This window comes from Microcaecilia unicolor, chromosome 7, assembly GCF_901765095.1.
Source record: "Microcaecilia unicolor chromosome 7, aMicUni1.1, whole genome shotgun sequence".
NCBI lineage: Eukaryota > Metazoa > Chordata > Amphibia > Gymnophiona > Siphonopidae > Microcaecilia > Microcaecilia unicolor.
The window spans coordinates 150,696,586-150,712,948 of record NC_044037.1 but is presented as its reverse complement, the minus strand read 5'-3'; the positions used below and the strand labels follow the sequence as shown (position 1 = coordinate 150,712,948).

The 16,363-nt window shown below is 45.9% G+C and overlaps 1 protein-coding gene across 1 annotated transcript in view; it reads right to left on the bottom strand.

Annotated features, from left to right (window-relative positions):
* RAMP1 (receptor activity modifying protein 1) overlaps positions 1–16,363 on the bottom strand; it is a 387,176-nt gene that overhangs the window by 247,122 nt on the left and 123,691 nt on the right.

Sequence of the window (16,363 nt, the reverse complement as noted above, 5' to 3'; positions counted from 1 at the left end):
TCTCTTTCTCCACTGCAACTGTCCCTGACACCTTCAAGCACGCCGTTGTCACACCTCTCCTCAAAAAACCTTCACTTGACCCTACCTGCCCCTCCAACTACCGCCCCATCTCTCTTTTACCCTTCCTTTCCAAAATACTTGAGCGCGCCGTTCACAGCCGCTGCCTTGATTTTCTCTCCTCTCATGCCATCCTCGATCCACTTCAATCCGGTTTTCGCCCTCTGCACTCGACAGAAACAGCACTCTCTAAAGTTTGCAATGACCTGCTCCTGGCCAAATCCAGAGGTCACTACTCCATCCTCATCCTCCTCGATCTTTCCGCCGCGTTTGACACTGTCAACCATGATTTACTTCTTGCCACGCTGTCCTCTTTTGGGTTCCAAGGCCCTGTCCTCTCCTGGTTCTCCTCTTATCTCTCCCACCGCACCTTCAGGGTACACTCCCATGGATCTTCCTCCACTCCCATCCCACTATCTGTTGGAGTTCCCCAGGGATCTGTCCTTGGACCCCTTCTCTTCTCAATCTACACCTCTTCCCTGGGCTCGCTGATCTCGTCTCATGGTTTTCAGTATCATCTTTATGCTGATGACACCCAGCTATACCTCTCCACACCTGACATCACCGCGGAGACCCAGGCCAAGGTATCGGCCTGTTTATCCGACATTGCGGCATGGATGTCCAACCGCCACCTGAAGCTGAACATGTCCAAGACCGAGCTCCTCGTCTTTCCTCCTAAACCCACTTTTCCTCTTCCTCCACTCTCTATCTCTGTTGATAACACCCTCATCCTCCCCGTCCCATCTGCCCGCAACCTCGGAGTCATCTTCGACTCCTCCCTCTCCTTCTCTGCGCATATCCAACAGACTGCCAAGACCTGTCGCTTCTTCCTCTTCAACATCAGCAACATTCGCCCTTTCCTCTCTGAGCACACCACCAGAACTCTCGTCCACGCTCTCATTACCTCTCGCCTTGATTACTGCAACTTACTCCTCACCGGCCTCCCACTCAGCCATCTATCCCCCCTTCAATCAGTTCAGAATGCTGCTGTACGTCTTATATTCCGCCAAAACTGATATACTCATATCACCCCTCTCCTCAAATCACTTCATTGGCTTCCAATCAGATATCGCATACAATTCAAGCTCCTCCTCCTTACCTACAAATGCACTCAGTCTGCGGCTCCTCACTACCTCTCCACCCTCATCTCCCCCTATGTTCACGCCCGTAACCTCCGCTCACAGGACAAAGCCCTTCTCTCAGTACCCTTCTCCACCACTGCCAACTCCAGGCTCCGCTCATTCTGCCTTGCCTCACCCCATGCCTGGAACAATCTTCCTTTACCCATACGCCATGCCCCCTCCCTACCCATCTTCAAATCTCTGCTTAAAACTCACCTCTTCAATGCTGCCTTCGGCACCTAACCGCTCGAGATATATAGAATGCCCCAATCTATCCACCCTATCAGATTAACTGTTCACTCGTCCTCTAGATTGTTCACTTGTCTTTAAATTGTTCTCTTGTCTTTTAGATTGTAAACTCTTTGAGCAGGGACTGTCCTTGTATGTTTAAATTGTACAGCGCTGCTTAACCCTAGTAGCGCTTTAGAAATGCTAGTTAGTAGTAGTAGTAGTAGCAGTTAGCTTAGCAGGGTTTAAAAAAGGTTTGGATGGCTTCCTAAAGGAAGAGTCCATAGACCATTATTAAAATGTACTTTGGGAAAATCCACTGCTTAATTAAAATACTACCTATAACCTTCATTTTTGGATTTTAACTATATAATTCAGATTAGAGCAGTGCCCTGTGTACTGTATAAAACTTTGCATTTAAATAGATCCCCAAATACTCAAATTAGAACCTTATAAAACGGACTAATTTACATACAACCACAGCAGAAATAAACCCACAGAACATGTGCAAGCTTCCCACATCTAAATACTTCCATTAAAACCCTTGCACACTCTTTTAAACCTATTTAAAAATATATTTTAGATTGCAGGTGTTAATGCAGGTCTCCAGTGATTTCACCGAATATGCGCCCAAATTTGCGCCGTTTTAGGGGTTACCCCGGTTACCAGGATGCTTACATACGTCTCCCCTGCTTCTCCCAGCTAGCACAGGGTCAAATTAATTAAAAGTGTGCCATATGTGCGTGCGTTCATGCATGCGCAATAGCAACAATGTCCTGATTTCGGCTACATTAATATTTTATTAACAAGACCCCTCTCTGGGTCAAAACAAGCCCCCTTTGCAATATTTTAATAAAAATCATTGGTGGCACAGCGTTCCCGAGGCTCTGGTACACCTCTGGAGTCCCCGGGCACACTCCTGCCACTGCACATGTATGACTGACGTCATTGATGAGATAATCGCACTCCCCCAATGCCATCCATACCTGTGAAGCGTTTCCCCAGCTCCTGCAGGCCTCAGGAAGCCTGCAGCTTTTAGTCCCAGCCATGTCCAGCTTCCCTCTTCCCAGCGGCGACCCAGAACCCCATGGTTTGTGCCGGAAACGCCATCCCGCGTTGGACCCGCCACTGACATCAAGCCAACCCCTACAGCCCTCTCCAAAGCTCCCAGGTATTAAAAAATGAAATATTATACTCTGGTTACACTAGTCATTTTAATTTTCTAATTACATTGTCCCATTCCCTGGTTTCTTTATTCCTCTGTTTCTTCTTAAGTCTTTTTTCTAGTATCTCCTATCTATTTTACATTTCTTCTCTTGCCATGTCCACCATCCATCTCCCTTCTGTGTCCTTGTCCTTATCCTCCCCTGTGTCCAGTACCTGTTTCCTTACTCTTATCCTTCCCCAAGTCTGGCATCTAACCTTTATGACCCTTCCCTGTTTCCAGAATCTCCCCTATTCTTTTCTTCATACCCAGCATCCCCTGTGGCCTGTCCCTTCCTGTGTCAAGAATCTCTACCCATTCCTTTCCTGATCTAGCATCCCCTCTCTCTCTGCAGTGCTTCCCTGTATCCAGAATTTTTCACCATTCTTTCTCTTGTGTCCAGCATGCCCTCTGTATCCAGAATCTTTCCCATTCCTTCCTTAATGCCCAGCAGCCCCATTCTGTGTCCTGTTTCCAGTGTTGTAAGTAAGAACATAAGAACATATGCATTGCCAAACTGGGACAGACAAAAGGTCCATCAAACCCAGTATCCTGTTTACAACAGTGGCCAATCCAGGTCACAAGTACTGTTACGCTCTGCTACACTTCTCCAGGATGGGTTGGTTTCTGTTTCCTAACCTAGCAGCCATCATCCGGGTTGGATCATGGACAGCAGCCATCTTGGCTAGCTCAGGAGGAGGCAGCCATCTTGGAGTAACGAGGTCAAGAAGGAAGCCCATATTTGGATGTAGGCACCTCTGCTGATGGGGGGCAGCCATCTTGGAACAGCTGCTCATGGTTGAGCCTAATTCCTGCTCTATTTAAAGCCCTGTTTCCAGTCCTTCCATGCTTCAGCTTCTATTCGCTTAGAGGTTGTGGTCTTCATCTGTTCCAGTGGTTTCCTGTGTTCCTGACCTTGGATTGTTTACTGACCACGTGTTGTGTTGCTGCCTGCCCAGACTTTCGGATTGCTCTCTGTTTTGCTGCTTCACTGACTCTTTGCTCCTGGACTGTGTCTGCCTGCCTGCCAGCCTGGTCAGCGGTTGTGCAACCCCGCCGGTTCCAGAAGTCCTGGTGGCCGCCTGCACCTGGGGGCTCAACTCTCAGGGAACGGTGGTCGCTCCCCAGGTGAAGCTAGGGGTTGTCTGGCTGCCTGATCGAGTGCGGTGCCACTTCATCTTCGCCGTGCTCAGTCGGGGCACAAGGGCTCACATTCACCAGGTCATAACAAGTACCTGGAAAGATTCCAAAACAGTAAAAAATGATTTTATACTGCTTATCCTAGGAATAAGCAGTGAATTTTCCCAAGTCCATCTTAATAATGGCTCATGGACTTTTCTTTTAGGAAATTATCCAAACCTTTTTTAAACCCTGCTAAGGTAACTACTTTTACCACATTCTCTGGTAACAAATTCCATAGTTTAATTACATACTGAGTGAAGAAATATTTTCTCCGGTTTGTTTGAAATTTACTACTTAGTAGTTTCATTGCATGCCCCTTAGTCCTAATATCTTTGGAAAGAGCAAACAAGCGATTCACGTCTACCCTTCCATTTCACTCAGTATTTTATAGACCTCTATCATATTTATTTATTTACTTATATTTATTTAATGGATTTGATATACTGCTGCAAGGCCTACACATAGGCATCTACGTAGTTTACATAATAATAATTAAAGTAACAACAACTGAGTGGCTTACAAAATAAATCATTAAAAAAAAGCATAGGAGAGGAGAAAGTATGTGGAAGAAATTAAGGTCTGTTGTCAAGTTGTATTAGGAAAGGAAAAAAAGAGAAGAGGTGTGCTTTGAGACTTTGCTTAAAAGTGGGAACAGAGGGCTAGATGCATCAACCAAACGTTAAAAAATCTAAATCGTAAAAGTGCTTAACGAATTTGAAACAACGAAGAATGCACAAAAAAATCAGCTCAGAAATGTTCGGTGCGGAATTGAAAGTACAATGTATCAAGCGTACGTTATCCCCGTCGTTAATTTGCTCCTTAAGCATGCGCAGAGCAGCCACAAACGTATTAAACCTACGTAGGTTGCTTACGCCAGACTGGGGCGTGCGAGGGGGGGGATCCCGACCTGCAAGCCTTTTAGCTGTCTGATCTAGCAGAAGAGTGCAGTTGAAGATAACTCTAAAAAGAACGACGGACCCTCGTAAATCCCCTTTTGTAACAAAAGACCTCGTTGCAGTTTGTTTACAGTACTGGGAAAATTGGCTTTAGGGGATAGAGTGTTAATTTTCAAAGCTGTTGGAGAAGGGGAGAGACAGGATTTTTAAGCTGCAGGGAGAAGCAGTATGTTTTGTTTTGTAATGATGCAGGGGAAAGCGGAGAGCCACGTGTTTGTATCTCACTTTTCTTTTTAAACATGCTGGCTTGGATTTTTACGGTGCAGGGGGCCTTAATGACATGTCTGAGCACACGTAAAATTTCTGACGGTAAATGATTCGATGCAATCATCGGTATGGTTAGTGCATTCCGAATTGTCCACATTTCAATGGTAGTTTCTCCTTTGCATTCCGTTTTCGTTAGCTGCTTGCTTCGTAGGAAAAAGGCCTTTAATGCATGCAACGGTTAGGAATTTCCTTCGTTAAAGGGTTGTTAGAGGGTCGTTTAGGTTTAGTGCATCTAGCCCAGAGAGTTGGTTCCTGATAAACAGTGGGAGGTCATTCCAGAGTTTAGGCCCATTGTAATGGAAAGCTGTCCCCTCAGCTGTCTCTTCTCCATGCTGAAAAGCCCTAGCTGCTTTAGCCTATCCTCATAGGGAAGTCAATCCCATTCCCTTTATCATTTTTGTTGCCCTTCTCTGTACCTTTTCTTTTTTTTTTGTTCAATCAGTTTTTTATTGATTTTATAACATATTGTAAATTTAGTACCAATGACAATAACAGTTAACAGAAAGGTCAATGTACTCTGACTATATATATATACATATATGTATATTCGTATGAAGTATGCATGCATATCAGATGTTATAGTATTAATGCCAATGTTTGTAAAGTACCTGTACATTAATTACTTAGCTGGATGAATATTTAATCACCGGAGACCAAATTTTATTATATGCCATAAAGGAACCACATTTCTCTGCTGCTACTTTTTCGTATTTAGCTGTTAGACATACTGAGTTCCACCACATTTCATAGGTTAACTTTGTAAAATCTTTCCAGTTTTGACATATCAATTTTATAGCCACTTGGATCAATATACGTAGTAGTTTAATTATATGTGGTGATAATGTATTGTTAATGCCGAAATCTCCTGCTATTATCGTTTTGTAAGTTAAAGAAATCTTTAAATTTAGTATAAGAGAAATTGTTTTCTCTATTTGAGACCAATATTCATCCAGTAATGGGCAATGATATATTAAATGGTCCAAGGTTCCTATATTGTTGCAGCAGGACCAGCAACGATTGGAAGCATCTTTTGATATCTTAGATAGTTTATATGGTGTCCACATAGCTCTATGTAATATATAAAATGACGATTGTGTAAGAGCTGATGATTTTGACGATTTGTATAGAGATGACCAAATTTCTTCCCATTGATCTTCTGATAGTTGAGAGTTGATTTCTCTATTCCAAATGTTCTGTAAAGCCATTGGAGGATGTACCTTTTCTAATTCTGCTATATCTTTTCTGAGATGCAGTGACCAGAATTGGACACAGTATTCAAGGTGCAGTCATCATGGAGTAATAAAAAGGCATTATAACATTCTCAGCTTTGTTTTCCATTCCTTTCTAATAACTCCTAACATTCTATTTGTTTTCTTAGCTGCCGCTACACACTGAGTAGTGGGTTTCAACATATCATCAACGATGATGCCTAGATCATTTTCCTGGGTGGTGACTCCTAACATGGAACCTTGCATCATGTAGCTATAAGTTTGGGTTCTTCTTTCCCACATGCATCACTTTGCACTTGCTCACATTAAACGTCATCTGCCATTTGGATGCCCAGTCTCTTAGTCTCATAAGGTCCTCTTGCAATTTTTCACAATCCTCTTGCGATTTAACAACTTTGAATAACTTTGTGTCATCAGCACATTTAATTACCTCAACTAGTTATTCCCGTATCTGCTTCTATGGGCATCTTATCATTTAGCGCATGCTAATTATTAGCGCATGCTAAATCTATTAACGCACCTTAGTAAAAAGACCCCAATGTTTGTTATTCCTATTTACAACTTGCTTAGCATTTGACAATGATAATTTGCAATCCTGAAAATCTGTCTGCTCTTTACTTAAGCTACGAGAATGGTATGGGATTTGCGTTACAAGACGTATGAGGAGAGACTTGCGGACATGAACATGTATACCCTGGAGGAAAGGAGAAACAGGGGTGATATGATACAGACGTTCAAATATTTGAAAGGTATTAATCTGCAAACAAACCTTTTCCGGAGAGGGGAAGGCGGTAGAAAGAGAGGACATGAAATGAGATTGAAGGGGGGCAGACTCAAGAAAAATGTCAGGAAGTATTTTTTCACAGAGAGAGTGGTGGATGCTTGGAATGCCCTCCCGCGGGAGGTGGTGGAGATGAAAAAGGTAACGGAATTCAAACATGCGTGGGATAAACATAAAGGAATCCTCCTCAGAAGGAAGGGATCCCCAGAAGCTTAGCCGACGGTGGGAGGTGGGGTTAGTGCTGGGCAGACTTATACGGTCTGTGCCAGAGCCGGTGGTGGGAGGCAGGGCAGGTGGTTGGGAGGTGGGGATAGTGCTGGGCAGACTTATATGGTCTGTGCCCTGAAAAAGACAGGTACAAATCAAGGTAAGGTATACACAAAAAATGACACGTGAGTTTATCATGTTGGGCAGACTGGGTGGACCGTGCAGGTCTTTTTCTGCCGTCATCTACTATGTTACTGAAGTACACCTGGAGGAGCATAATCAAACGCGAACGCCCATCTCCATGGGCGTTTATCTCCGAGGACGGGTCCGCAAAGGGGCGGGCCAGACTGTATTTTCGAAAAAGATGGGCGTCCATCTTTTGTTTCGATAATACGGTTTATGCTAGGCAAATGCATCGCATTTGGGCGGATTTGAGCTGGGCGGTATCGGTTTTCAACGATAATGGAAACTGAAGGCGCCCAGCTCAAAAACGAACAAATCCAAGGCATTTGGTCGTGGGAGAGGCCAGGATTCGTAGTGCACTGGTCCCCCTCCCATGCCAGGACACCAACTGGGCACCCTAGGGGGCACTTGTAACAATTAAAAAAAAATTAACCTCCCAGGTGCATAGCTCCCTTACCTTGGGTGCTGAGCCCCACAAATCTCCCCCAAAACCCGCTCCCCACAACTCTACACCATTACCATAGCACTTATGGCTGAAGGGGGGCACCTAGATGTGGGTACAGTGGGTTTTGGGGGCGGTTTGGAGCGCTCCCATTTAGCAGCACAAGTGTAAAAGGTAGGGGGGATGGGCCTGGGTCCACCTGCCTGAAGTCCATTGCACCCACTAACAACTGCTCCAGGGACCTGCATACTGCTGTGATGAAGCTGGGTATGACATCTGAGGCTGGCATACAGGCTGGCAAAAAAAGTTTTTAAAGTTCTTTTTTTTTGGTGGGAGGGGGTTAGTGACCACTGGGGGAGTCAGGGGAGGTCATCCCTAATTTCCTCCAGTGGTCATCTGGGCAGTTGGGGCACTTTTTTGGGACTTGTTCGTGAAAAAAAAAGGTCCAAAAAAGTGACCCAAATTCTTGCTTCTGGCGCCCTTCTTTTTTCGATTATTGGCTGAGCGTGCCCATCTCTCCTCGGCCGATAAACATGCCCAGTCCCGCCTTCACCACGCCTCCGACACGCCCCCGTCAACTTTGTCCGTTCCCGCAACAGAATGCAGTTGGAGGTGCCCAAAATAGGCTTTCGATTATACCGATTTGGGTGCCCATGACAGAAAGGCGCCCATCTCCCGATTTGGGTCGAAATATGGGCATCTTTCTCTTTTGAAAATAAGCTGGCTGGTCTACCATGACCTCTGTTGCAACCTCGCTATTGAGATGCTTTATCTTCTCTATTTTGGTGATATCTTTTAAAGATACCTTGTTAAGAACCATACACTTTTGAGTGACTGTCAGCCGTCCTCAGTTTCTAGTTTAAAAGCTGCTCTATCTCCATTTTAAATGTTGATGCCAACAGCCTGGTTCTACAAAGTGGAGCCCATCTTACTGGAATAGACTCCCCTTCCACAGAATGTTGCCCAGTTCATAACAAATCTAAAATCCTCCTCCCTGCACAATCACCTAATCCATGCATTTAGACTTCAGAGCTCTGCCAGTCTCTTGGGTCCTGCTCGTGGAACGGAGAGCTCTTCTGAAAATGCTACCCTGGAGGTTCTGGATTTCAGCTTTCTACCTAAGAGCCTAAATTTGGCTTCCAGATCCTCCCTCCCACATTTTCCTATGTCATTGGTACCTACATGTACCAAGATAGGAGGCTCCTCCCCAGCACTGTGTAAAATTTTATCTAGGTAACGCATGAGATCCGCCATCTTCACACCAGGCAGGCATGTGACCAGCAATCCTCATGTCAACCAGCCACCCAGCTATCTACATGCCTAATGATCGAATCTCCAACTACATCAGCTGTCCTACCCTTCCTTCCTGGGCAGAAGCCCCTGGAGACACATCTTCAGTGTTGGAGGATATTGCATCCCCTAGATGTCAGTTCTTGGCTATTGGATCACTTCCTGTCTCTCCACAATGATGCTCTCCCTTCAGGAGACCTTTCTCCTCCATGGCAGCACAGAGGTTGCCAGACTAGAGGTGGGGCTTCTCTATTATATCCCTTTATACCTCCTCTCTATCTCCCTCAGCTCCACCAAGTTTGCTACTTTAGCCTCCAGAGATCATGCTATGTTTAGTTGTGGGGTGGTGTCATGCCACTGAGGGTGATCTGGAGTAGTGAGCCCTTGGGCTGCTGCCAGAGACCGGCAACAGCAGGAAAACCACCCAAACTGCTGGAACAGACTTGGCTTGGCTAGAATGGAACCAAATGCTGGAACAGACTTGGCTTAGCCGGACTGGAACCAAATGCTGGAACAGACTTGGCTTAGCCGGACTGGAACCAAATGCTGGAACAGACTTGGCTTGGCCGGACTGGAACCAAACGCTGGAACAGACTTGGCTTGGCTGGAGTGGAACCAAATGCTGGAACAGACTTGGCTTGACCAGACTGGAACCAAATGCTGGAACAGACTTGGCTTGGCTGGACTGGAACCAAATGCTGGAACAGACTTGGCTTGACCAGACTGGAACCAAATGCTGGAACAGACTTGGCATGGCTGGACTGGAACCAAATGCTGGAACAGACTTGGCTGAACTGGAACCAGATGCTGGAACAGACTTGGCTTGGCTGGACTGGAACCAAAAGCTGGAACAGACTTTGCTTGGCTGGAGTGGAACCAAATGCTGGAACAGACTTGGCTTGACCGGACTGGAACCAAATGCTGGAACAGACTTGGCTGGAGTGGAACCAGATGCTGGAACAGACTTGGCTTGGCCAAACTGGAACTAGATGCTGGAACAGACTTGGCTTGGCTGGACTGGATTCAGGACTTTCAAGCAAGGTACACACAAGCAGGGTAGGGCAGAAGCTAAGGGCAAGCAGGATGCAACAAGCAGGGTAGGGCAGAAGCTAAGGGCAAGCAGGATGCAACAAGCAGGAATGGAACTAAAGCTGAAGACAGACAGGGCAGAGACTCACAGAAGGAACTGAAGCTAAAGACACACAGGGCAGATACAACAGTAAGGAACAGATGCGAAAGACACACAGGGCAGATACAACAGTAAGGAACAGAAACTGAAGACACACAGGGCAGATACAGCAGTAAGGAACGGATGCTAAAGACACACAGGGCAGATACAGCAGTAAGGAACGGATGCTAAAGACACACAGGGCAGATACAGCAGTAAGGAACGGATGCTAAAGACACACAGGGCAGATACAGCAGTAAGGAACGGATGCTAAAGACACACAGGGCAGATACAGCAGTAAGGAACGGATGCTAAAGACACACAGGGCAGATACAGCAGTAAGGAACGGATGCTGAAAGACACACAGGGCAGATACAGCAGTAAGGAACAGAAGCTGAAGACACACAGGGCAGATACAGCAGTAAGGAAACAGAACTGAAGACACACAGGGCAGATACAGCAGTAAGGAAACAGAACTGAAGACACACAGGGCAGATACAGCAGTAAGGAAACAGAACTGAAGGCAAACAAGATAGAAATACACGGTAAGGAACTGAAGCTAAAAACAAACAAGACAGAAATACACGGTAAGGAACTGAAGCTAAAAACAAACTAGACAAGGACTAGCAGAGCTAGAACTGCAACAAGCACTCACAGATGAAAGCACATCTGAAGACCTCTGTTGCAAAGGCAAGTCTGACAATTCCTAGGAACTTAAAGGCAGTTACAAATGAGGTCACAGGTGAGGCTTAGCAGCAGAACCCTAGGGGCAAGTCTGGCGTGCTGGAACATCAGGACCGGAATAGAACCTGGAAAATGTCTGAGAAACAGAAGAAAACAATCCACAGCAACCACACGCCCGGTCACCCGGGGGCAAGGTGAGTGCAGGCATGGAATACAGTCACAATCGAGACAGAACCTCCCCATCAAGGCTCCCATGGTCCCCACAGGAGGTTTGGGTTTCCAGGGATATCTTCGGTGGAACCTGCTGACAAGTTTAGGTGAATGAACAGGAACCACAGAACTGGAAGTTGATAGCAGGTCTATGGGTGGAAGACAAGGCTGGATTTTGTTAATAGAGTTAGATCTTGCACTTCGCACTAGAGTAGTACTACAAGCCATGGACAACCAAGGGCTATCTTTGGGACCAGAAGCTCCCCTGGTAACAGGAATGTCCTGAGCCCTATACCCCAGGTCCTGCTTTTCAGGCACAGTATGAGAATATATGTTTTGTGGAGTCTTCTTAGAACCTCCGTTGGAGGGGAGCTTAATCTTGGATGTGGTGCAGGTTTCAACTTGAAGCTGTCTGGTGTGGGGTGGAACACAAGCGGTGGCCAGGACAACCACAGAAGTATCAGAGTCTTGAGACTGTGAATCACTAATATCAATCCATGCGTCAGCATCTAGGTCCTGCAGTTTGCCGTCCACACCGCAAGCAATGGTGGCGAGACAACATTCTCTGCAAGGCTTGCTCCAGTCCGTGATCTCGCCTCTTCTCCAGTCTAGGGTCGGATTGTGTCTCTATAGCCAAGGTAATCCCAGCATGATGGGTTGCACGGCTGACTGGAGGACATACAGGGTGATCTCTTCCTTGTGGTCGCCAATACACAGGCGTACCGGAACCGTTTGTGTACTTACATATCCTTGAGTGCGGCCATAGACTGAGAGGAGCGGCATGGTCTTAGGTAGTTCTTGTGTAGGAATGTTAAATTGGCGGACCAGGGATTCGGCTATAAAGTTTCCACCTGCCCCGGAATCCAAAAAGACCTCAGTATGCTCCTTTCTTTGGCCCAAATCATGCACTGCTGGTATTAACACTTGAAGTAAACCAGAAGATAAACCTACTATGGTGCCTGCGGTCAGACCCTGATCCAAGGGTCCAGGTTTATTTGGGCACCGGCTAGCATAATGTCCTTTATTACCGCAATACAGACATAGGTTAAGGGTTCAACGCCTCTGCTTCTCTTGCATCGAGAGTGGAGTATGACCCAATTGCATGGGCTTTGCAGGTCCTAAGGGAGAGGCCTCCTTAGGACTAGGATCCTGCGACGTATACCGATAACTCGGTCTCTTAATGCTTAATCTTTCTGAAGGGCGTCGTTCTCGGCAACGCTCTTGAAATCGAATGTATTACAGAGCCCAATCAGGTCGTCTAGTCTGGTCGGGAACTCACGTCCAGCCAACTCACCTTAATTTTGGGTGCCAACCCCTGCCAGAAGGTCGCGACTAGACTCTCGGTGTTCCAAGCCAGTTCAGACGCCAGAGTGCGGAACCGAATGATGTAATCATCCACGGTCTGCATTCCCTGCTTTAATCCCAGGAGCACAGACGCTGCAGATGTAACCTTCCCAGGCTCTTCAAAGACACGTTTAAACTGGTCCAGGAACCCATGAAAATTAAGCACTAGGTCATCTCTTTCCCAAAGCGGAGAGGCCCATGCTAAGGCTTGACCGGACAGCAGAAAAATAATATAAGCTATCCGGGTTCTATCAGAGGGAACGTCTTGGGGCTGAAGTTCAAAAATGATCTTACACTGATTGAGAAAACCTCTACAGTCCTTGGGATTACCGTCATATCTCGGTGGTGCCTGAAGATGGACCCCTGGTATTACTGGGGCTTGCACCGGTACCGAAACTGGAGCTCGGGAAGCTGTAGGTCCCTGGAAGCATTCTTCCATAACTCACTGTAGATGTTCTACACGTTCAATCCAATCTCTAAAGAGTTTAAAAAGTTGAGCAATCTACCCGGCTTGCTCCTGAAGCCTCTGCAAAGCGGATAGTTCTTCTGAGCTCATGGCCTTTGCAATCTGTCACGCCACTGAGGGTGATCCGGAGTAGTGAGCCATTGGGCTGCTGCCAGAGACCAGCAACAGCAGGAAAACCACCCAAACTGCTGGAACGGACTTGGTTTGGCCGGACTGGAACCAAATACTGGAACAGACTTGGCTTAGCCGGACTGGAACCAAATGCTGGAACAGACTTGGCTTGGCTGGACTGGAACCAAATGCTGGAACAGACTTGACTGGACTGGAACCAAATGCAGGAACAGACTTGGCTTGGCTGAACTGGAACCAAATGCTGGAAAAGACTTGGCTTGGCTGGACTGGAACAAAAAGCTGGAATGGACTTGGCTTGGCTGAACTGGAACCAGATGCCAGAACAGACTTGGCTTGGCTGGATTCAGGACTTTCAAGCTAGGCAGACACAAGCAGGGTAGGGCAGAAGCTAAGGGCAAGCAGGATGCAACAAGCAGGAAGGGAACTAAAGCTGAAGACAGGCAGGGCAGACTCACACAGAAGCAACTGAAGCTAAAGACACACAGGGCAGATACAACAGTAAAGAACAGAAGCTGAAGACACACAGGGCAGATACAAGAGTAGGGAACAGACGCTAAAGACATACAGGGCAGATACAACAGTAAGGAACAGAAGCTGAAGACACACAGGGCAGATACAGCAGTAAGGAACGGGCGCTAAAGACACACAGGGCAGATACAACAGTAAGGAACAGAAGCTGAAGACACACAGGGCAGATACAGCAGTAAGGAACAGAAGCTGAAGACACACAGGGCAGATACAGCAGTAAGGAACAGAAGCTAAAGACAACCAGGGCAAATACAGTAGTAAGGAAACAGAACTGAAGACAAACAAGTCTGACAATTCACAGGAGCTTTATAAAGGCAATTACAAATGAAGTCACAGGTGAGGCTTGGCAGCAGAAACCTAGGGGCAAGTCTGGCATGCTGGAACATCAGGACCGGAATTGAACCTGGAAGATGTCTGAGAAACAGGAGAAAACAGTCCACAGCAACCACAGGGCCCGGCCACCTGGGGGCAAGGTGAGTGCAGGCATGGAATACAGTCACAATCGTGACAGGTGGCTTTGGGCCTTTGCTTCCTGGCTGTCCAGACCAAGCCTGAAATGTACTTTTAGGAGAATTAAGCTGTCAGCATTGTTGATCCAGGCTAGTGTACCAAAGATCACTGCAACATGGAGCAGGACAGATCATGGGATATAAGAACTGTGGAGCAAAGTCAGTAGGGTCACAATGATCTTGGACAATTATTCCTGCCCATGAAGGTGGTCTTTGGAATCTCCATTTTGATGGTCCTACCAGAGAATGAGTTGTGTATGCTTAAGTTGACTAGATCTTTGCATCACAGGACCAATTCCTATGACATAATCCTCATTAAGCTGGACCAATCATGAATTTCCAAGCGCTATTACTTCCATGTTAGCCTGTTAACAGCCAATGACAGGACATACTATTAATGGCCATGGAGACAAATCCTCTATAATATGGGATTTCCAAATCAACCTTCCGTGGGCACATTTTACATGCTACCCAAGATCCACAAACTGGGAAATCCTGGCAGACCAATCATATCAGGTATTGGCACACTCACGGAAGAAATATCTGGATTCATAGAGGGAATTCTGAAACCTCTCGTACACAAAACTAACAGCTTCATACAAGACACCACAGACTTTCTGAATAAATTGAAAAATATCAAGCAACTACCACCTAACACCCTTCTGGTCATGATGGATGTAGAATCACTATACAGCAACATTCCACATGCGGATGGCATAGCTGCATGTGGAAGACTCCTAAAAAAATCCACATTGGACCATCAATACTCACCAGAAACTATTACAAAATTAATCAAATTCATCTTAACTCACAACTACTTCCACTTTAACAATGATATCTATCTGCAAATAATGGGCACTGTGATGGGCACCAGGACAGCACCCCAATATGCCAACCTTTTTATGGCTGAGCTGGAAGAGACATTTCTGCATACACACCAGACCAAACCTCTAAAATACTACCGGTACATCGATGACACTTTTATGATTTGGACGGAGGGTGAAGAAACTCTGAAACAGTTTAATTCTGCATTCAATACATACCATCCTACAATCAGATTCAAAATTGACTACTCCCCAGAAAAAGTCAATTTTTTGGACACCACGGTCTCAATCAGTGATGGCTGTATACAAACATCTATATACAAGAAACCCACAGACAGATGTAGCTACCTCCACAACTCCAGCTTCCATCCTTCACATACAAAAAGATCCATCATTTACAGCCAAGCCACAAGATACCACCGTATCTGCTCTGACCCAGGGGACACCTTAAAACCCTGACTGAATCCTTCAAACAGAAGGGCTACAACCCCAAAATAATCTCCAAGAATATTGCCTCCTCCCTCAAAACACCCAGGGAGAATCTGCTACAGTACAAAAAGAAAAAATCCACAGACAGAATCCCGCTTGTAGTGACATACAATCCAGAGCTGGAAAAACTGAGGAAAATCATAAGAGATCTACAACCTATACTCCAGGAGGATGAATTACTGAAAGAGATATTCCCATCCCCACCAGTACTGGCCTTCCGACAGCCACCCAATTTAAAACACAAGCTAATCAGAAGTAAACTTCCTTCACAGACTGAAAAGGAACAGAAGGGCACACTTCCCTGTAATTTATCCAGTTGCAAACTATGCCAAAATATTTCACAGGACCCCAAAGTCATCCACAAAGGAAAGATATTCAACATAAAGGGATCTTTCACTTGCTCATCTTCCAATGTGGTATATATCATTCAGTGTAAAAAATGTAACGAAGGATGCTATATTGGAGAAACAGGCCAGATGCTTAAGACAAGATTCAATTTACATAGACATCATATGAACAATATTGGTGCCAGCAGGGTTCCCACGCCTGTTGGTCAACATTTTACAGAACCAGGACACTGTACCAGTGATTTCACAGTGAGAATCCTCAAAGGTAACTTTAAAACCATATAAGAACGTAAGACCTTTGAAGTCAGAATGATTGAATATTTTAACACCCAACAGAAAGGACTTAACAAGGATCTGGGGTTCCTAGCCCATTATAAACCATAAAGCTGTATGTCTCTGTTGATCACCCTCCCCTCGCCTATCCACACCCACCCTGTTAGAATATCAATGATATGCTTTGATGTCCCCATGCATACTTCCTACCCACCCCCCTCCTCCCACCCTGTCAGACTGTC